The sequence below is a fragment of the Odocoileus virginianus genome, chromosome 16, assembly GCF_023699985.2.
Source record: "Odocoileus virginianus isolate 20LAN1187 ecotype Illinois chromosome 16, Ovbor_1.2, whole genome shotgun sequence".
NCBI lineage: Eukaryota > Metazoa > Chordata > Mammalia > Artiodactyla > Cervidae > Odocoileus > Odocoileus virginianus.
Genome location: NC_069689.1, coordinates 12,800,899 through 12,826,993, shown reverse-complemented (window position 1 = coordinate 12,826,993; position 26,095 = coordinate 12,800,899). Strand labels below are relative to the sequence as shown.

Genomic DNA, 26,095 nt, shown 5'->3' with positions numbered 1-26,095 from the left:
TATTATCTATCTTGGTAGAGCATGGACGTGTGCTTCTAAGTGAATAAATAAATGAATGAAACTCTCCAAACCTGGGTTTACCCTATCTTGGTATCTATCTATCTATCTATCTATCTATCTATCTATCTATCTATCACCTATCTTGGTAGAGCATGGGCGTGTGCTTCTAACCCAGAGAACCACAGCCATCTCAGGAGGATTGAGATTATCAGCTGTTGTTCCTTAATAACAGGGGCATCCCAGGTACTTAGTTATTAGCAGGTCAGATGGCAGCTGGAGCCAGCCACTCCTGGTTCACAGCACCAGAGACAGCGCCTGCCACCTCCCCAGGGAAATGGTCTTACCTCTGATTGCATCATCTCTCTGTCCATCAGGGCTGTCCTGGATCTCATGACCTCAGCAAAGAGAGAGACTTGGACCAAGCCCAGCCTTTGGGCCTTCTCTCCCTCCTCCGTCCATCCATCCCTTCCCCCCATCTTTCCTTCCTTTGTTTCTTTCTTCCCCTTCCCTTTCCGCCTCCTCTCTCCCATCCTGGGACCCTTTCCTCCTCCTTCACCCGTTAGCTCTCACCCACCCACCATGCAGGAGCTGCTCTGCTGTGGGCCTGGTCCAGGGGTCCATGGCCAGAATGGGAACCCATCTCTTCTCTCAGAGTACAAAAGAGCCAGGTGGGCAGGTGACAGCCACCACATCACATGGGCTGAGAGAGGCTGCAGATACGTGCGCAGGGCTAGAGTAGGCAGAGGGGAGAAGAGCTGGGTCCCCCTGGGGACAGAGGGGCTCCAGGAAGGCTTCTCAGAGGAGGTGTCCCTGCTTTTGGTCCTAAGGGCCTGCATTCAGAAGGGCTAACCAGGCCAAAAAAAAGACAGAAGCTTGTTCTCACCCCTCGCTGCCCAGAGGTCCTCACACCCCTCCCGACACCCAAGTCCGGGTTGCTGCCGCCAGGGTTCATCCTGGCCTTCTTGACTCAGAACGCCAAGGTCAGCATGGACCCAGGCCCCTGCTGTGCCCCCAGTGAGCCTGCCAGGCATCTTCTCCCGTTGCATCTCACTTGCTCAGGTTTCTCCCTTGGGCCTCGGCTCCTCTTCTTAAGGGGCAGACCCCCATGATGCCCTGCCCAGCACCATCAAGGTCCCCGCCTCTGGCTTCCATGCCCTCCTCACCAAGCCCACCCTGCATGATACACAGTGGTGTGTGTGTCTTCCCAGTACTCCTGGGCTCTGGGCATCCCTAGACCCAGTCGAGCTGGACACCCTCCCTTGGCCAAGCAGAGCTGCAGACCAACCCCCAGACCTGGATGTGATCACACACCCGGATCAGACACATGGACCTCCATCCCTGTCTCCCCCACACAGAGCATCCTCCGAGTGGCCCTGGGCGGCTCCACCGCTGCACCTTTCCTGACACCGTGCTCCCTCCCCAAAGGGCACAGCAGCCTTGGCGGCAACAGCAGCAGCAGAGAAGCAGCCGGGCACCTTGCACGGGTCCATCCGTCCAACCCCTAAAACCACCCAGCTGGGAAGCCATCATTAGGCCTTTGCTACAGGGAAGGAAACTGAGGCTCAGAGTCACTCACTGGTAAAGGGGAGATTCAAGGCACAAGTCCAGGGCTCTGTTTCCAAAGCCCAAGCTGGACCATCCAAATACCCATTCTCAGCCCTGTGGCCATCTGCCTGACTCTTTCCAATTCTTGAAGAATTAGTCACCTCCTCCTGGAAGCTTTCCCTGACTCCTAGGCTGGAATGTATGGTTCTGCCTTGCACAGACAGAGGAACTGGCATTCCCAAGAGCTAACCCTCACTAAGTCAGCCCCTCCACACCCTCCAAGACTACACATCCCTGCACTCACCTCATCAAGCATGTTTCAGTTGCAGGAAATCCCACAGACCAAAGAAAAGGATAGAAGTGCCAACGGACTGAGCAGAAGGTGAAGTCTGATGCAAGAAACACATAGGAGTTTTGTGGAAGCCCCCTTTTAGCAGGGCTTCCTAAGTTTAGAAGGATTCAAACAGGACTTCAACAAGGACACCCAGCAGACAGACCTGCCTGATCAGTGGGGGTACCTGCAGCGTGTTCCCTCTCAGCCTGGCTTATTTCCCTCAATCATAAACCCAGAGGTCAGAGACCAAAACCTCAGTTTTATTTGACCAGCACAGTGCTTCCAAAAAAATTTTTAATCCATTGCCAACATTTAGTCAGTGTGAATTCTTTCTCAAAAAAATAAAATATTTGGACACACTGGACTCCCTGCCTGGTCACAGTCAGCTGATGCTCTGGGCTGTTCGGCCGCAATCCCTGTGGGGCTGATTTCTCCACTTTTTACAGTCCTGGCCTTTTTAATGGTCACTTGCCAAAGGGACCTTCCTTCACCAAGATCATTGCCTTAGCAACGCGTTTGTTGAACTGGCCATCTCCATCAGTGGCACCTGTCTGGCCCTGAAAGCATTTGGATTCACCCAGCCCCAAACTCTTCCTCTGATGGAAAACCTCTATCGGCCTCAACTGGACTTCCTGCTGGCATGGAGGGCTTGACCTCAAATATGGTATATCTTTGTACACTCCTACCTCCTTTCTCCCCAGACACAGCCACAAACACCTTCTCTTGGAGGTAGACATTTGAAACTAACATGTATGGGATAAGATGGCTAGATAGCATCACCAACTCAGTGGACATGAGTCTGAGCAAACTCCAGAAGATAGTGAAGGACAGGGAAACCTGGCATACTGCAGTCCATGGGGTTGCAGAGAGTTGGACGAGACTTAGCGACTGAACAACAACAAAAAGCCTGTCTCACAGTTAACACCCCACCTCTGACGTGAGTTTGCTGCAGGCAGAGCTTGTGACTCTCTTACCAGATCCACCTAGCAGGGCCACAGTCCTCAGGGCACTTTTTGCCTTTCAGCTCTTAGTCTCTTCTTCCTTCCCCGACCCCACCCATACCCTCCCCACTTTATTTCTCCCTCTCTCCCTCTTTCTCATGCATTCTCATACGACTCCTAAACTCAGAAATATTTGATTGCATTGAAACTTGGCACCAGAGTCCTAAGCCTTAAGGCAAATATTTTTCCTAGAATTTGCTGGAAATCAACTGGTTTCTCTTAGCTGGACGATGGCAAAAACCAAACGGCAGTTTTCTGCCCTGCACCCTGCCACCTCCCCACGCCCACTGTGCAGTTTGGCTCATTGGAGGCTCTTGGAATTTCCCTGGGCTACACACCGGAGCCTCTCCAGTCACGAAACTCAGCAAACTCCTGGAAAGCTCCAGAGTCGGTGAGTCATTGGCCAGGGCTGTGGCCAGGCCAGCCTGCGGACAACGGTGCCCACTCTTATTATTCATCGCTTGGCTGGGGCACTGCTTGTCTGCAAAGCTTCCTTGAGTTTCCAGTAGGTTTTGCCTGCCGTCGTTAGAAAGCTTTTCCATGATCAGTGGGCACTGACCGAGCCTGGTTCCAGAGGACCCTGACATGTGGCTGAGAAACTAATTAAAGAGACAAGTTTTCTATTCACTGGTGCACTCATCAATCCATTCATTTACTTCTATTGCAGCTGAAATTTTTTTACTTGTTTTCTCCACTCGCTCATTCACTTCGACTTATACTGAAAGTGTTAGTCACTCAGTCATGTCCAACTCTTTGTGACCCCATGAACTCTTCCTCCAGGCTCTTCTGCCCATAGAATTCTCCAGGCAAGAGTACTATTTCCTTCTCCAGAGGATCTTCCCAACCCAGGGATTGAACTAAGGTCTCCCGCATTGCAGGCAGACTCTACTGACTAAGCCACCAGGTAAGACCTTATATTATACTAATTTACCTAGAAATCTAGATACAGATGTGGATCTAGACCCCCTTGTTTCCTTATTTATTAATTCATCCACCATCCCCTCATCTATTCACCTATTTTTCCAATCATTTATCATTTAGCTTCCCCATTTGATTATATGCTGGCTTATGTTATTAATGCATTTACTAATTCTTTCATCCACTCATCTATCTATTCACTTAATCACTTCATTTATTCATTCACTCACACACACATTCACTCATAAACAGCTCCCTTCCGATTGTACAAGGCTTTGTAGGGTAGGTTAAAACTAAGCGTCTTAATAAAGCAAACAATAAAACTAGTAGTCTCAGTAAGACACGGGACCCACCTTCTCACATTCCTGTCTCAAAGGGGGAATGGTCCATGAACTGCAGTAAACGAAGTGTGAGGGAGCAAGGGAACCCAGCACAGGGGAGAAAGGAGAGGTGGGCTTCTCTGGGGCACAGGGCCCGAAGCCGACCTGTGCTGGACAGCCAGGGCACTGGCCCTGAATGGCGGTGTTTTGCAGGTGGGGGCCACCTCACCTGCAGAGGCAGGTTTGGGAGGCAGTCACTCCAAGTACAGGTGGGCACCTGGGCCAGGGAGCAGAGTCCCCACCTCGGAGGGCAGTTGCCCAATTCACAAATAAACATGGAAGAGACTGAGAGTCCTGACTAAGGTCGGGGGATCTGGAGCAACAAGAACCCAGACTCAGCTCTAGACCTGCCTCTCAGGAGCGGTGGGAGCTTGACTTACCTGAATAGATGAACCTCTCACACACATGGGGACAGGACCCCCTGCAGGGCCGTTCAGGGGACTCCCCTGGGTCTTTGCAGAGCTGGTGCATGGAGCTCTGTACGCCCACAGGTCAGGAAGTCCCCTTTGAGGGACAGGACACAGAACTGGGCTGACCTGGTACCGGGGCCACCAGAAAAGAGGTAGGGCCATATCCCACCTGGCCCTCTGTTTTTAACTGTTTACACTTTGGGCTTGTGTTTCAAAGTTGCATTTGACAAGTGGGTTCCCCACCCTCCTCCAAAAAAAATTCTTGAAAAATGATGATTAAATTCTTTGAAAGATTAAAAAAAACTAAACCCAGAGAGAGGAAGTAAGGGCCCAAGATCACCCACCAAGTTGATGATGGGGCCGGAGGAGATCCCAGACCTTGAGATGCCCCGTCCAGGAGGTCCATGCACCATCACGTCACAGGGTTCCACCCGAACACCCTCCAGGCCCTCTGGGGCCACCTGCCACCGTGTTCCCTCCTCCAGGACTCTGAGATTCCAAATGCAAGTGGCAAGAACAGTGAAAAGAAAGGAACTGAGCCAAATCCGGGGTGGGGAGGGCTCCCCAGGTATGTAGCGTGTCCTCAGGTGGAGAATCCAGCTGGAAATTCCAAGAGAGAACAGCTAACACCGTATGGCCAGGGTGTTGGGTTTTGAAACCTATCCATTTTTTTAAATCTATAATTATGTGGCACACACCTAATTAAAATGGACTATAATTGTTGAAATATTTTATTGAAGTCTTTTTTTTTTTTCCAAACGACAGGTTTAACAGATGATAAAACTTGTCTTGTGGTTTACTTGGGCTGCCAAGAACCCCGGGCAGAGTACGGGGTGGGGCTGGCGGACTGCGGACAGTCAACCCCCTCTGAATGCCAGCATTCTTTGCTAAAGGCTCCTCTTGGGCTCCTCGCCAAGTGCTCAGGACGGAGACAAATAGCCTGGGTGGGTGTTTTGTGCACAAAGATGACTGAGGTTTGCTTTAGCTCAGTGGAGAAATCCTTTGAAATTGGGCTCCCGGGGAGTGAGAGCAGGGAAGAGCAGCGGGAACTGCTGATTCCAGGGCACTAGGAGAGGAGATTGATCCTTAAGCAACTCAGAGGCTGCAGCCTCCTCCAAAATCCCCAAAGACCACAGAGAAACAGACCCGGGCAGTGCAGGAGCCCCCGGGCAGGGCAGGGGTCTGTGTCCTCGTTTTCTCCTGGAATACAGTAGATGTATCTCTAATTATGCCTCCCACCGCAGCTGCAAGTTACGGTCTCCTAGGCAGTCGGTGTTTTCTATGCTCTATTTCTAACCTTTCCTGACCACTTTAGAGCGGAGGAAACTGAGTCATAAACGAAGTCAGCGGTTCAGGTTTCCCAGCGTGTAAACTGGCCAGGATCTTCACCCCAGTTCTCACTCGGAAAGCAGTGCTTCTCCACTACTGTTCTGACTCAGACCCTGACTCAAAGCGAGCGCCTTCATTATTAAAAGACTGAATCAGTCTGGGGGAGGGAAGGGCAAGAAAACACACTGCAGGATTTGAGGGTTCCTTCCCTCTTGGTGGTTTGGGGTGTCTCTCTGCCCAGCCACCCCACCCCGCTGGCCACGTGGAGGCCAGGTGTGATCCAAGATGGACCGGAACAAGGGTCGGGCTGGGAGACAGGGAGAAATTCATTTTGTTTCCTGGCCAAAAACCGGGGTGGCCATCAGACCCCAGTTCTGATCTCAGAACGAGTGAGCAGAGACAAGTGGGCCCAGGGGTGAGCCTGATGTTGCTGTTCTCTGGAGATGATCTGCTTTAGCTGGTGTGATTGTCCCAATCCAGCCAGGAGATGGCTCTTGTCACCCCCAGGTTACAGAAGGCAAAGAGGTGGGTCTCAGGAGGTTAATTGGGTCTGATGTGATGTAGCTCAAACAAAGCTCCAAAGTCATGGGAGAAAAGTACGCTCTCAGAGTTTCTCCATTTTGTGTGTGTGTTTTTTTAATGTTTTCCTTCTTATTCCTCTTACAACTTTTGTTTGGTTCCCTGAAATCTCGTGCGTCATCTTTTTGCATCTCATTTTTATTGAGCACCTACTGTGTAGGAGCCCCTAAGCCAGGTGTGGCCTTTTCATCCAGAACAGAGGCCGTGGAAGGACCAGGACTGGAGACTTCAAGGCCGGCTCAGCCCCAGGCAGCCATGGGGTTTGAGACATCTCTGCTCCCTGAGTTCAGTTTCTGCCTCTGCCTGCGGGGTTAAAAGCGCCCATTTCAGGAGTGCGGCCTACAAGCGGGGACCAGGTCTGTGTGGGGCCTGGAAGCCGGCCCCCACCAGCCACCCTCCCGCCTGTCCCTCTCTGGGCGGTTCCTACAGGACTCAGGCTGCCAGCTGTCCGGGAAGGGGGTTATTTGTACAAAGCAGCCTGACTGTGTCTAAATCCCTCCCTGCGGCACTGGTTCCAAATGAAAATGTGGCAGGCTTGAGCCCTGCCACCCCTCACCCGCCCTGGTCAGCAGGACCCTCCCTCCCCTCCCCTCCCCTCCCCCAACTCTGTCCTGCCCACTGGGAGCACCTCCAGCTCACCCTCCTCCATCTGCAGCTCCCGCCCCTCCTCCTCCTCATCCTCCCCGCCCCCTCGCTCCCACTCCACCTGTTGGATCCCGCCACTGGGCGTGGGGAGGAGAGGGCGGCGCCCTGAGGCCCTCAAGCCCAGGAGGGCAGCAAGGGGACAATCACGTAGGGAGTCATGCCAGTCTGATGTCTCGTCTCATCACCCCTGAGAGGTTGAGGTCTCGGGGTGCTCATTGAAGAGATGAGGAAACGGAAGACCAGGTCCAGGAGGTCGCTGCTCCAGGTGACACAGGGGCCAGCGAGGGCTGGGACGGAATTCACTCTTGGAGCCTCTCGTCTTATTCTCATGGGGAAGAGCTGCCAGTTGCAATGTGTTTCCTGGCCTGTGAACACTGGGTATCGAAGTGTCGAGCTCAAAGTGCGTGTGGTAGACACCGCTGGCCCAGCTTACACACGGGAGCCTGATGTTAGGAGGGGCGAAAATGGGCCGGAGCCCTGGGCGAGGCTCTGGACTGAGAGATGAGGCTGGGTGGCTCTGCAGCTCCCGCCTGTGACCCCCCAACCTTTGGAGACCAGGTGAGGAGGACAACCAGGCGGCCTTCGCTTTGTCATGATGAGCGGTCCCACACACCCTCGGGTGCTTAGCAGCATCCCCGGCCGATACTCATTAGGTGCAGAAGGTGAACCCTCTACCTCCTGACCAAAACTGTCCATGTATGTGTCCTGCCAGGGGCAAGATCACCACCCCCCGTTGAGGACCACTGACTTTCAGTTTTCTGTGTTCCTCAAAGAAAGGCTGTGCTATTTGTCTGCGGGGCATTCAGAAATTGAACATAGATAATGTCCCCAAAGTAAGCGACACAGAGGAGGTACAAACACAGGCCAGCTGAGGTGGCATTATTGTCATTCTTACTGCTGCTGTTGCCAGTGGCTTGCCTGTCACAGGAGCGAATAAACCCCTGCGAGCTGGTGATGGAGCCCTAGACGGTGGGTGCTGAGAGCTCACAGCTGAGTCCTGTGGCTGGCTCACAGGACACTTTGAACACGTCTGACTGCCCTTTGGGACCTCAGTGTTCCCATGTCTGTGATGGGAAGTCTGAAGGGTGTGACCTTCAAGGTCCATTTTAAATCTCGTGTTTCCGGATTTTCCAGATTCTGCCTCCAGTTCTGGAACCGGTGTTGTCACAGATTCTGCATCTTGGAACCAGTACTGTCACATGGTACTGAAGTGCATGAGCTCTGGGCTCTAATCATCTGGATTCAGGCCACAGTCTGAGTGCTTAGCGGCTGGGTGACCTTAAGCAGGACCCTGAATCTTGCCCTATGTCTATCTCTTCGTCTGTAGAATTCTGGGGCCACATCTGCCCCTTATGATGGTCACAGCATGAAATGAGATGATCCAAATAGTAGAACAGTGAAGACACTGATAACAGTCCCATAAGAATTAATTATTATCATAGGAAACACTCTGGCTGTATTTAAAAACATATGATTCTCATTTCTGATCTCAGGCCCACTGAATCAGATCTTCTAAGGTGAAACTATGTAAGTGTATCTTTTTAAATCTCTCCCAAATGATGCAGAAGTAGTGGGCCCTTGACCTGGCATAAGTTGTGTGAAATTCTCTGACATTAGAAATATTTCTTTAATGTTGAAAGTGTTGCTATGTGGGGCGCCCTGTGGGGCATGATGTTTCAAAAGATACTCTGGCCATCTCACTGGACAAGGCCAACTTATAAGCCAACCACATAGTTCCAAGTGGGCCTCTGTGGCCAGGAACACAAAAAGTTTGGAACATGTACTCAGACATGACAGAGGAGAGAAGGTGATCTTCAGGGTTGCCAAGTAAGGTTGTGCAGGTTGTTGACCGAACTAAAGAGTCCAAGAAAGGTGATTTTTTTTCTAATTCACCTAAAAGCATTGTAGGGCAAGTGAAGGCCTGGAGGTTGTTGTTCATCCAGGATGACCCAGAAGTTGAAATTTATCCAACACTGAGAGCTCTGCTGCTGTCTTCTCTGCGAAGCTTTCTCCAAGACTCCACAAAAGGAATCAACCATTGCACCATGTTCTATTAGAGTTTTACCTTTCCCAGGTTTAGATTGCATGTTTGGCTCAATGCCTCCTCCAAGAGTCTATGAGCCCTTTGAAGACACAAACTAGGTCTTTTTGTTGTTCAGTCATTCAGCCATGTCCGACTTTTTGCCACCCCATGGACTGTAGCACGTCAGGCTTCCCTATCCTTCACCATCTCCTGGAGATTCTCAAACTCATGTCCATCGAATCAGTACCGCTATCCAACCATCTCATCCTCTGTCATTCCCTTCTCTTCCTACCTTCAGTCTTTCCCAGCATCAGGGTCTTTTCTAACAAATCGGCTCTTCACATCAGGTAGCCGAAGTATTGGAACTTCAGCTTCAACATCAGTCCTCTAATGAATATTCAGGATTGATTTCTTTTAGGATTGACTGGTTTGATCTCCTTGCAGTCCAAGGGACTCTCCAACACCATAGCTCATCAAAATTAGGTCTTCATCATATTTCTTTTATTTTTCTTTAATTGGATGTTTCCAGCATCAAATACAAGATCTGGTACAGAGTAGATGCTGAGCAGATACTTGTTGGATGAATGAATGATTCGATTTTTTAAAAAATGAATTCCAGCTAACTAAAAGGGTGTTAGTGACCATCATTGGAAAGAAACTATTTCTCCCATCAAGAGATGGGGTGCCAGCTGTAACGACTTCTTGGGGGAGGATGAAATGAGCTTTGGAGGCTGGATGTGATTTTGTTGGGCGGAGATGCAGTGCAGAGGAAGTGAAGGGAGCATTCTCTAGCAATCTCACGCACAGAAAATGAGATTAAAAAAGTGGAAGACACAAGGCCTCGTAGTGAGGGCTTCAAGGAAAGCATGGTTTGATGGTTCCCGTGGCAGCGTGCTCTCCAGTTGGTATGGAATCACAAAGTAAATATTTTCGTAGAATTGACAGGAAAAGAAGAAGTCACATATTACTGCATCTGGGGGAAGTCTGCACTCTGGGGGACCCCCATCATTGTGTCCACAGCTCCTCCTCAGAGTTGAGCAAATACCAGAGAGACAAGTGCCTGAGAGACAGGGGAGCCTGGGTGCCAAAGGAACCCCAAAATGTACTGTCAGTGTGTGACACTGATGGTGTCCCTCCCCAAACTGACAGACCTGGTTCTCTTTTCTCAAAAGGTTTGGCTCGGCTGAATTGGAATCAGTCTCCAGACCTCAGAGATGACCATGTATCTTTAAAACTGATGGAATTTCCTTTGAACTAGTAAGTCCATCAAGGGGCACTGTCTTTTGATGATCCCAAAGGTGAAGATTTATACCCCATGATTTCCACTGCGGTGCTGTTTCTTAGGAAAAGATAAACTGTGTCAGCCGTGGTGGGGTGCTGAAGAACACAGAGAAACCTCCATCATATAGACTATTCCTCAGAATGGAAACCTCTGAGGAGGCAAAGAGGTTTTTACTAAACAGGGAAATGATGCTGTAGATGTATCTGGGAGGCTTCAAACACAATTCATAATTAGTCTTGCCTTTCGGGTTATTTTCTTTACTATGAAGATTTTTGTTTTGTTCTGTCTTCTGAGCATCAAAATAGAACCCCTTGGGACAAATTGCTCCATCAACCCCAGAGCAGACCCAGCTTCCAAGTGCCCTTTGACCACACTGCCAAGATAGCAGTCTTGGGAGGAGCCCCTAAAATGACTTATGCTGCCCCTGACTGCAGCAGGCTACGGTGCACAAGGGCCAGTGCCGCATCCATGGACCTGCAACCCTGAACAATCTCACACCCAGACTCGTACGAGGAACAGCAGGGAAGCTGAGCCCACAGCACTGCAGGCGCTTCCACTGCAGTGAGAAAACAGCATAAATACATAGAAGCCGCCCGTTCTCACGAGGACCCCATCTCTGCGTCTTGCACCTCTCCTGCCTGTTTCTTAGTCTCATCCTATATTCTCAGGCTGAAGGCAGCTAAAAGGTTAAAAGCATGGATGCTATAGCCAGGCCACCTAAGAGTGAAGCCTCGCTCTGCCAGGGCCTGCTGTGTGAGCCTGGGTATGTGACACAACCTCTCTTTGCCTCGGTTTCCCCATAGAGAAAGGTCACAGGGTGACACCTCATAGGCGGTGTGGTGTGCCTGGGTGGGTAAAGCTCTTAGATCAGGGCATGACCCTTGGCAGTGCTCTATGAGAACTTTCTATTAACACAAGTTAAGACAAAGCTGAGATAAATACTCTAGGACTGCAAATTACACAGTCTTTGCACTCAACCCCACTTCCAGATGTCCACAAATAAATTAGAAATGAGACCCTCGGAAGGGTTGAAATAGAGAGTTGATCAGGACACAGAGATGCCTGGTCCCTGGTTGGGGCAGTGGGGAGACAAGGGGGAGGCGGGGTGCTAGAATTTGACCGCTGTGGGTTCAAATTCCACCTCCACCGCCCACTGACGATCTACCCCCCTGTTCAATTCCTCTGCAGCTTTGCACCTCGGTCTTTGCCTGAGAGATGGAGCTAGCACCCATCCGTTCCGGGAGAAGTTTCCATCAACAACAAGCATGCACCCGATGAAGCTCAAGAACTGTGTTCTTACCCCAGCACCGAGCCTCCGGGAGGGGTGGTGGGGAAGGTCAGTAAGAAAATAGCTGTGTGGCTCCTGCCTTGCCCGGTGGGCAGAGGCTGAGTCTCTCGCCTGTGAAGGACTCCAGGAGGAACAGGTTAAGACAGATCCCAGGGGCCGGGGGGAAGCAGGGGGTTTAGAGGGCACTGGGAGAGGACAGGGCTTCAGACAGGCGGGGGAGGGGGGCACGGAGTCCTTCCAAGCAGAAGGAGCAGCTTGGGCAACGACCCAGCATCTCAGAGCATCATCAAACGGGCAAGGACGACCGGAACACCTCGGACATGTCTGGGGTGTAGCAGGTGGTAGGAGAACAAAAAAAAGAGAGAGGGAGGGAGAGGGGAAGGAAAAGGAGAAGGAAGGAGTGATGGAGAAAGGGAAGGAGGGAAGGAGGGAGCGTGGTGGGGAGGATGAGTATGGGAAACACTTGAGCCCAGCTTTTGCCCCAAAGCCCCATCTGTGACCAGCCAGGGAGAGGCTGACACCACCCACCCCCCATCCCCCCCAGTGCCTGACCCCACACAGAAGGCCCTTGTTCCACAGCCGGCCCGCACTTTCTCTGGGGAGTGTGATTACAAACCTCGACACTACCATTCTGCCCTCTCAAAGCGCACTCTACCCACTCAGGCGTCTGCCTCCCTGGCCCCCCCACCCCAAGACATAATGGACCCTGCTTGCCCCTGGGAGACTTAGTGTCCTAGCCCCCCACCCCGAAAAGAAAAATGTAGCTTGAGATTTTGATTCCTATTCATGTCAGTTACAATAGCTTCATTCATTCCTACTGGCTGTATGACTTTTTTTTTCTTTTCTAATTTATGGAGTACATGTGTGATGTATGAATTAGAGAAAGGAAATGTTATTAGAAAAGTCCCAGGGAGCAAGCGGTTTCTTGGCGGAGGGCTGAAAAGTAAGGGAAAAGGAAAGGAGGGTGAAGCGTGGGGCGGACAGAGCTGCCTTCTGGCCAGAACTGGCCTCCGCAGGACTGTGTGACTTCAGACGAGGAACTCAACGTCTCTGAGCCATGTCATCTCTGTCTCAGGGGCGGCTTCCCACTCTCATCAAATAGTGTCTCCATTAGCCATTACAGCAGCCCCATCAGCTAGGGGTGGTCATTGTTGTGAATAGTATGGAGAAGCCCCCTTTAGGGGCCCCGAGCCCAGGCCCCAGCCCATCTCATGGGCTCCAGCTGGGAACAGAATAAGTCTGAGCACCCCCCACCCCACCCTCACAAGCCTGTGGTCCAGCGTCAGCTGCCAGGGTCTCTCACAGCAAGAAGCAGAAGAAAAGAAATCCTGTAAGCCTGGGGAGGCCAACGTGCTGGCCTCGTAAAGCCCTTTTCCTAAACAGCTGGTCACAGCTGCCCAGGACGAAGTCTTGCGGTAAACTGGCCCAGAGCCCTGAAAGCTGAGGGGCCAGGGCACCGGTGGGGTGGGGGGGTGCGTGGGAAGGAACAAGAGATGCTCCTGGGAGGCTGAGAAGAGCAGGCTCATCCCGCCGCCCACTGGCTGTGCACGCAAAACGTCCTCCCCCACACCACAGAGTGACAGCTCTGTGCTTCTCAACCAAGGTCAAGGTCTTGTGCGGAGCGGGTCCCCTTCACAGGCCCTCCCCGAGCGCCCTTCCCAGCCTCTGCCGTGACCCCGCGCCCCACCTCCCCGGCGCCAGGCCCCTGGAACGTGCACGCCTTTCCCGTCCTCCCGGGACCAAGTACCAAGTCCCAGCACCTCCGCACGGGCTGTGTCTGACCGAAAGCCAGGCTACTGGGAGCTCAGTCCCCTGAGACGGCCGCCCAGGGAGGGTGGGCAGGGCCACTTTTCCTGATTTGCTGCAGGTGTGTTTTCTTTTATGTCATTTACCGAAACGCTCCCAAGAGGTTGCGGCAGCAGAACAAGAACCAGGAGGCTGGTCTCCACGTGCTCGAGGGCCAAGTCCCGGTGCAGAGGGCACTGGCAGCCCTGGGGCATCCTCCCTGCCGACTGCGGAAAACTCCATTCCTGATGACTCGGGGCCGTCTGATCCACACTGGCTCCTTTGCCGAAGTCCCCAGTCTGATCAGAGATTCCCCCCTTTCCTTCTCTCCAGTAAATGTGTGAGGAGTTAAGAGGTAGAGGAGCTGATCTTTCTGGCTCCAGGGAAGAAAGGACTCCATCTACAACCATCCCCAGCACCCCCTGACCTCCGTCAGATTCCGTCTCTGCTCTTGCCACCAGGTTTCTGAAAGTGATGGCTGCCTTGGTCCTGGGCTCTCATTTACAAGGTCCTCCTGTCCCAAGTCCAGGCTCTCCTGGGTCCCAAGGCCCTTGGTCAGCAGCCCCCCACCTGTCAGGATCACTGGTCCTACCAGAAGCTTCCTGGACAGATGCCAATGCGCAGGCGTGAGGGGCAGTGAGGCAAGGAGACCCCTGGCTCAGCTGCCCTTGCTGCCCTCAGCAGGACCTCGTACTCACCCTTTTCATTGTCCCAGGATTGCTCTAGCTGCTCCCACATTAAGCTGATGAGGGAGGTCCGGAGGGATTCTCTGGGTAGGCATCTAACCAGCTAAAAACCGGTTTCATAACACTAAACGAGAAGGAAGAAAATGTGTGTCTTGGTGGCATCAGAAAGGAGAGGGTCTCTATTGGCTTCATTTCTCTAGAAGACAATCGAGACCCTGCGTGGGGGGACAACTGGTCCAGGCTCACATCATCAGGAAATGGGGGAGTCAGTGAAAGTGAAAGTTGTTCAGTAGCATCCCAGTCTTTGTAATCCCATGGACTATAGCCCGCCAGGCTTCTCTGTCCATGGGATTTTCCAGGCAAGAATACTGGCTGCTGCTGCTAAGTCACTTCAGTCGTGTCCGACTCTGTGAGACCCCATAGATGGCAGCCCACCAGGCTCCCCCGTCCCTGGGATTCTCCAGGCAAGAACACTGGAGTAGTGGGTTGCCATTCCCTTCTCCAGGGCATCTTCCCAACCAAGGGATCAAACCCTCATCTCTCATGTCTCCTGCATTGGCAGGCAGGTTCTTTAGCATCTGAGCCACTAGTGAAGCCAGGCATCCCCTCAAATCCTGTACTTCCTGCAATGGCACAGGTCATTGCACCCCCATCCTGATGTCCCCAACGCACCCCAAACCATCCCTATGTACTGGGTGGTCCCCCTCCACTACCAGGGCTTCCCGGGTGGTTCAAAGATAAAGAATCCACCTGTCAGGGCCCCAAACCATCCCTATGTACTGGGTGGTCCCCCTCCACTACCAGGGCTTCCCAGGTGGTTCAAAGATAAAGAATCCACCTGTCAGGGCAGGAGATGCAGGAGATGCAGATTGGATCCCTGAGTCAGGAAGATCCCCTGGAAGAGGAAATGGCAACCCTCTCCAATATTCTGGCCTGGAGAATTCCAAGGACCAAGGAGCCTGGCGGACTACGGTCCGCAAAGAGTCAGACTCAGCTGGGCACAGCGCAGACTGACAGGCCTCCTCTGCCAACACAGGCCCCTGTGAACCCCCTATTACATCAGAGTTGGGGAAAAGTGACCCCCACATGGAACTGCAAACACCCTATGGGCAGAAAATGAGATGTAAAATCCTCTCAGTCCTTCTGACAGTTAAAGTAAAATTTTATGTGAGCAATATACTCTTGCTCTGATTACCATGCAGTATAATTTTATTCTGGTTTTTCTGGGCCCGCTGAACCCCTGGCTCTTTTAAGTGTTCAAATGCTCTGCTTGCCAAGATAAATGATTATAATTGACAGGGCATTGTCAATCTATTGCAAAGCTGATTTCATTAAGCATGCCAAGGGCCAGCTCTGGGGGCAGGTAGCCGAGCGGAGAGGGGTTTTGATCTCACTCTCTCCCTCTGGTACAGTCCACACTGGCACCAAAGGCTGGAGGGCAAGAGAACAAAGGGAGCGTTATGTCTCTGAATTCAAATCTTTCCCTTTGAAATGAGGCATCCGGAATGGCCAATAAAACTGTGGAAATGGATTTCTGGCTGCATTTGATGTTAAGCCTTTAGTGTCAAGCGCCAGGTCTATCGGTTCTGTGTTCATGCCCCCATCCTTTCTTTCTTCCCTTTGCTCCCCTTGTTTCTTCCCCCCTTCTCTGGATGGCCTTGTGGGGAATTTGTCCTTTCATTAATAATTTCTGAAAGTTGCCCGATAAGCCGTTGCATGCCCTTGCTGCTTTGACATGAGAAGAGCAAATTAAGTCTCAACAGCATGGCAACTTGCTCTGTGTGAGTAACAGAATCGGTCTCCTACAGATTGATGAAGACCCGAATTCTGCCTCGGTCTGAAATTCTCCATGTATTAAGGCATCTCTGTGTACACTGTTGCCATCCTTTTGCACTGAGTCATCATAATCCCTGGGAACATCCCTTTTCACCTAGAGAAAACAGTCGGAGAGACAGCCCCAGGTCTAAAGCCTCCTTCTAGTCATCTGTAACTGGATATCTGTGACAAGGAGCTGAGCTTTCGTCTCGAGTGGTGAGCCGTGAGCTCAGACCTTGATTGAGAGGGAAAGATGTAGCCCATCCGTGGCGCCACACCCGCGGTCATCCTGAGCTGTTCTCAGGCTGGGGGAGGTGATGCAAAACAGAACTTTGAGTATTCAAACCAGGGTCAGTTTCTGGGATCCCAGAGCATGGCCCGACCCATCCCACTTACAGCCTTCAGTGGGATCAAACTAATTGACCCCGTTGACATAGCGGTTTGTGGTTTCTGGTGAGGAAGGACCTGGTAAGAGTGAAAAGAAAAGCAAATGGAATTCAAAAAACCAGTTTCCAACTCCAGTGCTGTGCTTAACTGGGAGATCTTGGGTTACTTTCTTCTCCTCCTATGACTCAGACATCTGGCTGTAAAAATGAGGACAGTAATTCTTCCCCTATCCTGAGTTCTAAATGACACTGAATATAAAGGAGTTGTTTAAACTCCAAGCCATCATATAAGGGTGTGTGCTCAGTTGTGTCTGACTTTTCGTGACCCCATGGACTGGAGCCCACCACCACACCACGGCACCACTCTCCGTGGGACTCTCCAGGCACGAATACTGGAGTGGATTGCCATTCCCTTCCCCAGGGGATCTTCCTGACCCAAAGCTGGCATTATTACCAGAATGTCATCTCTGTTAGCTTCTTTCAGTCTTCGTGATAGGCTAGAATGGGCAGAACACCTTGCAGGAGTCAGAGAAGCAGCCAGTGGGAGAGCTCCACGTCAGTAATAGAGCCAGCCAGGCATGCTGGAAACCATGAAGAGCTCTAGGTCAGAAGTACACAACGTCTTAAATGGCTTAAACATCTGGTGAGATAATAGGAAATTAGGTCAAACTTTAAGTAGGAGTAAGAGAAAGAAGACCTGCTGCCTTGAGGACATCTGGTATACCTGGAAAAAAACAAAACAAAACTGGATCTTGGCTTTTCAGAGCCTTGGAAGATACAGAGGGCATGTAAAAAAAAAAAAAAAAATCCAGAGCCTATTCCGGATATGGAATCCAAGAGAAGATTTTCCTTATTAAAAAAAAGTCAGAGTCTCAAGGGGTGCAAGCGTGAACTAGATGGAGACATACACATATACAACATAGCTTCTTCCCCCGCCACCACCAACACACACACAACATAGCCCTGGTGCTGAGCAGAGAAGCCTTTAGATTGTCAGCAGGAGACTTTTACACAGCCCCAACCTCCTTCTCAAGCCTCACTTTCCTTTACTATCTGCTTAATCGTCATCCCCAAGCTACTATGACACACTTCCTCATCTCTGCTGGCCTTTTCCTATATTTCCCCTGCTTCGCCTTCCATAAGCTTAATGTTCTCTGCCTAAAATTTCCACTGGACAGCCCTCTCTGGGATTGCTAAAAATGAAGGTAACATGCTTTTTAAAAAATAGCCACAAGGATTGGGAGTGGAGCATCAGCAGAGAGGAAGCCAAAAATTCTATAAGATGGAAGGAGAAAGAGGAGTAACGAAAGACTCAGAAGAGAAGAAATCACACTTCAGGACCCTCATAGAAGGGCCTTTGGCAAAGGATAGAGAAGATGAACTTAGGAGCTTCAGATGGGCTCAGGATCAGAAACATCATGTAAGAAAAAGCAGGAGTGAGAAGTGGAGTTGAAAACAGAAGATGAATTAAACTCTGCATTTGCCTATCTGCACACACAGAGAAACAAATGTTTGACAATCACTCTCATTTTCTTAAACCAGATAAGCTCTCTTTAAAGAAATTAAGCGGGAAGAACTAGGACTGGTGGTGTAAGCACCAATGCTAAAGAGCAAAGACCTCTAGACTGGGGAATGGCAACCCTCTCTATTAATATTCAGCACTCTGACATCTCACCCCAGATGAAAACCTGTCAGCCAGTTTTGTCCAAATACATTGAGTCCCCAGTTGGTTCTCTAGTATCTCTTTTTTTAAACTTATGTGATTAATCAAGGGTCATGAGACATTTTAGGGAAATAAAACAAAAAAGAGAGACTGAAATTTTATTTAAAAGGAAAAGCTGATTTTGGAGGAAACAAAGATAATTTAGAAAAAATAAACTTGTCTTCTCTGAGATATGCAAGAATATATTCCGTCCACAGGAAAAGATGCTACGTAAGAGGAACCATCATAGAGCAAGAGTACTGGGAAATTAAATATGTGATGTCAAAAAAAAAAGAAAATTGAACAAAAATGTTGGGAGGTAGCATTAAGGAAATCTAAAATGCAGAACAGAAAAAGCAATGAAATAGAAATATGAGACCAAAGTGGAGAAGAGTCATGTGTGGTATGCTATGCACTAAGTCGCTTCGATTGTTGAATTCCTCAAAAGTGTTAGTTGCTAGTCACTACTGACTCTTTCTGACCACATGGATGGTAGCCCATTGACTGTTCATGGAATTTTCCAAGCAAGTATACTGTAGTAGGTTACCACTTGCCTCTTCCAGGGGATCTTCTTGACTCAGGGAATCAAACCTGGGTCTACAGTCTTGCAGGCAAATTCTCTACAATGCAAGAAAACAAAGGAATCTATTAGAAACTTAAAGAAAATAAGCAGCAACCACAGTAATAATCCTAGTACTCTCAGCTGTGAGGTGAACGATATTTATAGTCCCAATAAAGTAAACACGATTTGCTTTATGGATGTTCCACTTCTGGAATCAACCTACAGATAAAGCTTGGTAGACTGTAAGACAAAACAAAAAATAAATGCTATCCATCTTAACATTTAAAAGTGAAAGTGTGGTTACTAAAAATGAGAGGCAGAAGAGGGGAAGTGGGAGAGGAGCTGATAGAAGGGTTGGAGTGTCATGCACTCATCTCATACGACTGGAGTCAAAGGTTACTGTCACCACCACTGATGGAACACAAAATGTGTACATGTATGACTTAAACTAACAAAGAGACTATAAGGTTGTGTGTGTGTATGTGTGCGTGGGCAAAATGAACTGGGGGCAGAGATGTGGCTGATGGTCCAAATGAACCAATTCATTTGTTATGGGAAGGCCCTGATATACAAATATCTAAACTTGATCAATCAAAAATAACCTTATTAACATGTTTAGCACATGTATATATATTCTATAGATACCAGGAAACAAGCAGAAATAGTTAACAGAATTAAAAGTGATTTACTCAGGAGAAAAGCATTACAGTGACAAAAGAGTATGAATTTTCATTAGAAATTTCTCTCTAGAGACTTCCCCGGTGGTCCAATAGTTAAGATTCCTTGATGCCAATGAAGAGGGCATGGGTTCCATCCCTGATGGGAGAATTAAGATCCCACATGCTGCATGATACAGCCAAAAGATAAAAGACTAAAATAAAGGCCTATGCGGTTTTTAAAAATATGTTAAAAAGGAAACATATCTCTACTGTATTATCTTAAGTAGCTATTTGATAAATATTTTCAGATTTTTAATCTAATTTTGACTTTAATGTGAGATGGGGATATACCAATTACTTGCACGGTTCTTGAGATGCTGTAAGCTTGTTGTTGCTGCTGATGGCTCTATCACTTTCACCTGGAAATTATTTTAAACTAAAATCTATACTGTTTTATTTATTCACAGATCAAACCTAGAAAGCAAGTTTTAAGTGAATGAAGCCACGAAGGATTCATTCATCTATCATTTATTGGTTTATTGAGTGCCGATGAGAACAATGCTATTTTCAATTCTGCAAAGGCTGCCAAACTCCATTTATATCCTTAAGGTAACATATGGGATATTTTTCCCCAAGAAAAGGCCACAAAGGAAAGTTGCAGAGTCCAGGTGGCTTTCCACATACCTCACCCATACCACACACCCTCACCCAAACCATAAATAGTGGTTTTAACGCACTCTTTAAAAGGAACAGACTGAAGTCAGGATGTTGAGAATTTTAGACCCAGATATTTCATCTTCCCTACTTGTATCACTGAAGCAAGTCACCTCTCCAAGTGGGACCTCTTTCAAATATGAAATAACAAGGTTTGGAATGACTAGGCTCTGAAACATCAGACCTTGTTGCCCTGAGCTCACTGGTCAACTCCAACAGCAGGGGACTAGGGAGGGGGAGGGCTGTCTGACTCTGGCATCATTAAAATGGACTGTTTAGGCACCAAAGCACAGCCCGCAGGATGCACCTGAGGAATCAGATGGCAGCTTGTGAAGCAATTCCATTTGGTGGAAAGATGGAAGGCCTGGGGGTCTAGAGACCCAGGCTTTTGTTCCAGCTCTGCCAAACGTTGCTATATGATACCGAACAAGTCACTGCAGCTCTGTAGCCCTGAATGTCCTCACCTGGAAGATTAAAGGGTTCATGGAGACAATCCCTGAAGTCCCTTCCAGCTCTGACATGCTCATTCCATGATTGCGTGACCATCAAATTAAATTAAAACCAGACCTTTTGCATCACCCCGTGTGTTGGCGAAGACAGGTAACACGCCCATATGTACATGAAAAAGCCTCCGACAGTGGGTCGCTCAGCTTCTTGTTGTTGTTAGGATTTTTTTTTTTTTAATCCTTTCCTGAGCTTATCAGCCCATGATCAAGGGCTCCTTCTCCAATGCAGGTGCTTATCTGCCCGCTGAGGCCAAGGGCACATCTTAGTAACTCGCAGCTTGTGAAGCAACGCGGGCGTTTCTGCCACTGTTAAGCCACCACCTCTGGCTACAATAAGGCGTTGCCTGATAAACAGACTTGCTCCATACTCGTCTGCCTGGGAAGGAGAGAAATAGCCTGCCAGTCCACTCCTGCCAAGGTCTGCACCCAGCCGTGTGCAGGTAGAGCCTGATATTGGGGTCATCTTAAGACGCTATTCAGCTTGGGGGAAAGATGGATGAGAGATACCGCTCTGGTGTGGTAGGCTTCCTAGGCACCTGGACCCAGGGCCTGAAGGGTCCTTAGAGGAATGCCAGAGGTCAGAATAGAGACCTGCTAGCTGGGAGGAGGCAGGGGGGTCTCCTGGAAAACAAAGCCTGGGCTTGGTATCGATGTGCCATAGAGAAATGGCCTCCAGATCTGGCTATTTCTAAAACCAGGGATGACTCATTCTTTCAAGGAAAATTTCCTAAGATCTGATATCTACTGGCCAAGGAAGAAACACACAGATGAATGAACACATAGGTCCTTCCCATCAAAGAGTTCCCAGTCTGATTATGAGAGGAAATAGGCAAATAAAGCAAATAATTGTAGTGCCTTTAACACCTAATGTACCTAGTCACCACTCTCAGTACCAGAGAAATTTAAGTGAAATATGTCTGACCTCACAAAGCTTCAATCACCAACTTCCTTCTGAAAATCTTCCTGGGGTAAAGATGATAGTTTGCAGAATGCTTCCCTGCTGGCTCAGACAATAAAGGATCTGCCTGCAAGGCAGGAGACCCAGGTTCAATCCCTGGGTCAGGAAGATCCCCTGGAGAAAGGAATGGCTATCCACTCCAGTATTCTTGCCTAGAGAATTCCATGGACAGAGGAGCCTGGTGGGCTAATCTGTGGGGTTGCAAAGAGTCAGACAAAACTGAGTGACTAACACTTTCAACTTGCCTGGTGACTAGGCTCCACGCTGGGCACTCTGCATGTTTTAGCTGGAGTCATTCTAATGAGGTGGTGATCACAACTCCTATTTCCCATGTGAGGAAACCAAGATCAGAAATGCTGGGAGACTGCCTGCAACCTCTCAGATGGCAGGTGCCTGGGGTGACATTGGACCCACATCTGTGAGTCCCCAAAGCCCGACTTCCTTTTACTTTAATGTTCTGCCATAGCTCAGTCCTTCCCAAATCCAGAAATGCCATCTTTCCGACCCTTGCCCTCAGCCTGCTCCTTTACTTAAGGACGGGCGTCGCCTTATCAGTTAGTATAGGATAGGTTGTGCTGCAGTAACAACTCTCAATATCCATGACGTCATGCAAGGATTCACTCCCCACTTATGCTCCATGGCAACATAAGTAGGCAGGTAGCTCTGCCCATGATCATCACTCAGGTCTCCAAATTAATGGAGTTTGCACTCAAGGTGTTTCCCAGGTCACCAGTGCAGAAGTGTCGAGCTGGAGAGTGTCCCGCTAACTATTTAAATACTCCAGCCCAGGAGTGACATATGTCAGATTCGCTCGCAACTCGTTGGCCAGAACTAGTCACATGGCCACAATTAACCACAGGAAAGAAGACTGGATATTGATAAGCAGTGGGGATATCTGCCAATATCACTGTTCATCCAGGTCCCCTGGTATGAAACCCCAGTCTTCAGGACTGCTGAATTGTTTCCCCCCTTAACCATAAAGTAGAGGAAACAGATCTTACTCTGGAATCCCTCAGACTTTCAGAACTTCTGGGAACTTGGCACTTACTTGTGTAGTCTCTGTTGTCTTATCTGTAAAACAGGGGTAATAATGCCTTATCACAGGGCTATGATGAAAATTTACAAGCTAGTGCATGTAAAACATGCTTAAGAGCCTTTAGGTCTCCCTTCCTACCCAACCTTTCCATCGTGTTCCCATTTAAATGTTCCACCCTCTATTCTCAAGCCCCCGTGACTGGCATCTTTCACCAGCACCATTGCAACATTCACTGGTCCCTCTGCCTTGAACTGCATTCCATCCTACCCCTGTGGCTTTCTGGTGACCTTCCTGAGCCAAAAATAAAAAATAAAAATCTTACTTTGTACTTTCTTTGCTCCTGATTCTGTTGTGGTTCCCTGTAGCTTTCAGGACATAGTCACACCCCAAGCCATCTTTCTAGTCTCCCCCCGTATCCTTCCCATCTCTCATACACACTGGACCATTTTCCATCCCTTGGCGGGGCAGTGCATGTGTTCTCGGTTGTGTCCAGCTCTTTGTGATCCCATGGTCTGTAGCCCGTCAGGCTCCTCTGTCCACGGAATTATCCAGGCAATTCCATGGAATGGGAGTGGGCTGCCGTTTCCTTCTCCAGTGAAGCTTCTTGACCCAGGGATTGGACCCACATCTGCTGCATTGATAGGTGGGTTCTTTACCACTCTGCCACCTGGGAAGCGATCCCGTGCCCTGAACCTTCCCCAGCTGACCACAGACCCCGGCCTGGAATGACTTTTGCCCTCCCTCATATGGCAAACTCCTATTCACACTTCAAAACTCAGTTCACATGTCGCCACCCAGATGAAGGTTTTCACACATACTCCCACAGAGTTCATTTTCTCTCACCTGCTGTTAGCCTGAAATTGCACCATCAGCATTCCGCTGAGTCAAGCCTCCAGCCAGAGTTTCTTCACTCAGTTCTCTTTCATAATGGCTCAGACAGCAGACCAAGCCCTGACTTTGACTTCAGGGCTTTTCTCAAGCTTTCTTTGTAATCTTAGAAAAGTCAGCTCTCACTTGCAACTTTCCCCTTGTGGAGGGATTCACTGTTTGGTGAGCTGCTATAGAAATATCTCAACCTCCTTATGGCCACTATCTGCCTTGGGCCCTTTCCATCTGAGGATCCAGCTGTTCCCAAGGAAACAGACACTGGCAATGACCTCATCCTTCAGGGGGAACCCCCCCCCCCACCGCCCCTCCTTGGGTAACTTTCCCATTATAGATCCACTGTGTCCTGAGATGTGCCCTATACAGTCCATGGAATTCTTCAGGCCAGAATACTGGAGTGGGTAGCCATTCCCTTCTCCAGGAGATCTTCCCAACCCAGTTCTCCCGCATTGCAGGTGGATTCTTTACCAGCTGAGCCATCAGGAAAATCCCAAGAACACTAGAGTGGGTAGCCTGCCCCTTCTCCAGCAGATCTTCCCGACCCAGGAATCAAAGCTGAGTCTCCTGCAGTGCAGGCAGATTCTTTTACCAACTGAACTACCAGGGAAGCCCCTCCTCAGATGTTACAGGAAGCATTCCTGCAACAACACTCACACACACAAAGATAGAGCAGTACAAGAAGAGATGGAGGGGAATTATTCCATCCCAAGCAAGCCTCACGATGGACACAACAGCTTTCATGCTTATACCCTTAGGTGTGTGGACAGTGAAGACTATGGCTGGACTTCACATTTACCCACACAATTCTTTGGCAAGTTGTCTCCAACAGATAAGATATGTGAGGTATAGAATGGTAACTTGACTCACATAGGGTCCTCCTGTATTTTCAAGACCTGGGCAGACACAAGCCACAGGAACCCTTCTGGTTTTTAGTTCATTGCTCAGAAATTCATGGAAAAGCAAGTCTTGGACCTTGATCACAACCCATGAGTGTGTGGGCAACTAAGAAGTGACAGGAGAGTGTGAAGTAGTCTGCTCATCCAGGAGCAAAATGCACCTGATCTAGATCAACCAAGATGAACAGATCCCCCAAAACACATCAGGAGGGGAAATGAAAATGGGTTCCTGATGGTCTTGTACCATACGATGCAATGAAAAGTGAAAGTGAAGTCATGTCTGACTCTGCGACCCCATGGACTGTAGCCCGCCAGGCTCCTCTGTTCATGGGATTCTCCAGGTGAGAATACGGGAGTGAGTTGCCATTTCCTTCTCCAGGGGATCTTCCCGACCCAGGGATCAAACTTCTTGCATTGCAGGCAGATTCTTTACCATTTGAGCTACCAGGGAAGCCCATGATACATGATACTATTATGTAAATATGTAAAGGCTTGATCACAAAAACAATTTGAAATATTGTGTGTGTGTGTATCTGTGTGTATAATTTTTGTGGCTTGGAAGGAAGGACATCAAACTTGTAACAATAGCTGCTTTGGTGGAAAAGGAAATGGACCTGAGTAGGGATCGTAGTCATGGGGGACAGCTGGAGATTTACCTAATCAGTTCTAAAAGTTTATGAAGTGCACTAGTGCGCTCATGCATTACTGGCAGACTCATCCAACTATACACATAGAGAAATAGATAAATATGGGGGAAAAAGCAAACAGTTAATTTTGGGTGTAGGAAAATAAAGGACATCCCCGGTGGCTCAGTGGTAAAGAATCCACCTGCAGTGCAGGAGCCACAGAAGGCATAGTTTCGATCTGTGCATCCAGAAGACCCCCGGAGGAGGGCATGGCATCCCACTCCAGCATTCTTGCCTGGAGAATCCCATGGACAGAGGAGCCTGGCGGGCTATGGTCCATAGCGTCACAAAGAGTTGGTCACAACTGAAGTGACTTTAGAACACAGGTATATAAAGTGATTGGAATTAAAAAAAAAAAAAACTCTGAAAGAATTCTGGGCTCAGATCCCATCTCTGGTGCCAACAAGTCACGAGACTGCCAGTGGTCTCCTTACCACCTGTGTGCCTCAGTTTCCTCACTGATGCCCACAGGGGGTGGGACCAGTCACAAAGGTGTCTCCCAGGTCTTAGCCCTCTGAGCTCTGCATACAGATGGGCCATGTCCCTGCCTAGCCAGGTGCCTTTCTGCAGCCAGATTGAAACTAAACCAAGTTTTAGTTCAGTTTTTGGTGATGTTTCATGTGGGAAAGGTATAAATTATGCACAGGCTAAAGGTGAGAAAGGAAGAAAGGAAAGAGATGGGGAAGAAATACCAGTTCCGTAGGGTCCTGCCAACACAAGACTGGACTCCCTCTCTTCTGCTTGTGTGAGCATTTGCGCACACACACCCCACATGGCAGGGCTATAGAAGTGGCCGCCAGGGAGTTCTGTGTTATCTCCACCCAGAAACCAGTTCAGCTCATCCACCTCCCACTAGAGCCCACACATCCCCAGGACCTCCAGCCCCTCTCTTCGAGGGTCTAGTGCAGAAAGGGTCGCACTGTCTTCTACTGAAATCCCCACAGTGTAGTCACTCCAATCTACCTATTCCCACACCACCGCTCAGCATGGTTGGACTAAACACCCTCACTTGCATAAAACGCTCTGAGACAGCTGTGGTCTGATTGGATCCCAGGGGCCACCAGCCAGGGAGGAAGGAGCAAGGC

The 26,095-nt window shown here is 49.3% G+C and overlaps 1 long non-coding RNA gene across 1 annotated transcript in view; it reads right to left on the bottom strand.

The window, feature by feature from the left end:
• Nucleotides 1-18,201: 18,201 nt before the first annotated feature.
• The window catches only part of LOC110140582 (uncharacterized), a 28,852-nt gene continuing 20,958 nt past the window's right edge, over nt 18,202-26,095 (bottom strand). The window contains exon 4 of the long non-coding RNA XR_002314788.2: nt 18,202-18,728. This is a non-coding gene — a long non-coding RNA (uncharacterized lncRNA). The remainder of the gene's footprint in view (nt 18,729-26,095) is intronic.